At 41.9% G+C, this 1314-nt stretch overlaps 1 non-coding gene across 1 annotated transcript; it reads left to right on the top strand.

The window, feature by feature from the left end:
• The first annotated feature begins 487 nt into the window (after nt 1–487).
• Trnag-ccc lies at nt 488–559 on the top strand. The gene has a single exon. It is a non-coding gene; the product is annotated as a tRNA-Gly (tRNA).
• The last annotated feature ends 755 nt before the right edge of the window (nt 560–1314 follow it).

Genomic DNA, 1314 nt, shown 5'->3' with positions numbered 1-1314 from the left:
TGCAGTGGCAATCTCCTGCTCTAATTCTATAAGCTCAACTACAATCTTAAGCAACAATTGTGGAATCCAATAACTCAAGATTCAAAAACCAAAAAACTCCGATTTGCCAACAAGGTTTTATCACAATGTTCTTAAATTTCGCATGATGTCAGGACATCGATTGTAGAATGTTCCTACATGATTTTCAAAAGCTAACAATGGTTCGAAATTGACAAAAATCGATGTTCTAGGTTTTATTGGAGGAGGGAGGACAAGGAGCTAAAGTTTTGCGGTTTCAGAACTCGAAACCCAGTCACCCACAACGCGCAGACACTGCAAATTCTATTCTTATAGTCGAAATTTCTAAATCCCATACATGTAAAATTCCATGTGAATGAAAATTTGGAAAATAAAACATATTACGATATTTAAAAAAAAAACTCTCGCCGCTGGTGTCAGACAGACAACCTTGTCCACAACATTCGATTTTGATATCGATGTCTCAAGAGTCCCAGTGGAGGAGTGGTTAACGCACTCGTCTCCCACGCCAGAGTCCCTGGTTCGATCCCCGGTTGGGACAGCTTTTTTTTAAATTTCTTCTCAATAGGGAGGCGTGACGCGGTTTCTCGACCAACACCTTATCCCAAAAACGGGCCTAAAGAAGTTTCACTTCAAAAATTCGCACGAAAGTGTAAACATTTCTTTCATGTTTTCAAGAATACTGACAGTTTCGAAACCATTAGCTTTATCTTTTTCTCCATTAGAGTAGCACTGCCAAGCTCTCGAGTGAGTCTTTCACAAGCGACTGGTTTCTGTTGGTCATTTGATCAAGTGTTTTCGGCTATTCATTCCATTCATTTGAAAGAGAGAAGAACTCAGGCTATTCCGGCACATTAACTCCAACTTGCCCGGAAGTGGAAAAACACTCGGGAAAATGGATAACTGCTTGAAGAATAGAGTCTTTCTGCGTTCTGTGTGGGGAATATCACCTTAAGACGAACTTGGTGAATTTCACAGAGACCATATCTGCACAATTTCAGTCGTGTTTTCCCAATTCCGAAGTCCCAGATAACAACCCATGGGCCCCAAAAGTTCTTTGTCGCACATGCCAAGTGCGTTTGAGGCGTTGGAAGACTGGCTCTGGGAGGATGAGTTTTTCTTCCCCTATGATCTGGCGGGAACCAGAAAATCACGAACGCGATTGCTACTTTTACAGAAACGTGAAGCTTGGGATAAATTCCAGGAACAGAAAATCCCTGAATTACGTGGTCACCTCGTCGGTTACCATGCCAGTGATAGCTGATGTTGACCTTGAGGAACGTATGGTTGTTGATG

The sequence above is a fragment of the Anoplophora glabripennis genome, unplaced genomic scaffold (assembly GCF_000390285.2).
Source record: "Anoplophora glabripennis isolate ALB-LARVAE unplaced genomic scaffold, Agla_2.0 scaffold429, whole genome shotgun sequence".
NCBI classification, from domain to species: Eukaryota; Metazoa; Arthropoda; class Insecta; order Coleoptera; family Cerambycidae; genus Anoplophora; species Anoplophora glabripennis.
Note: the sequence above shows the minus strand (reverse complement) of the source record. Positions and strands in the feature narration are given on the sequence as shown.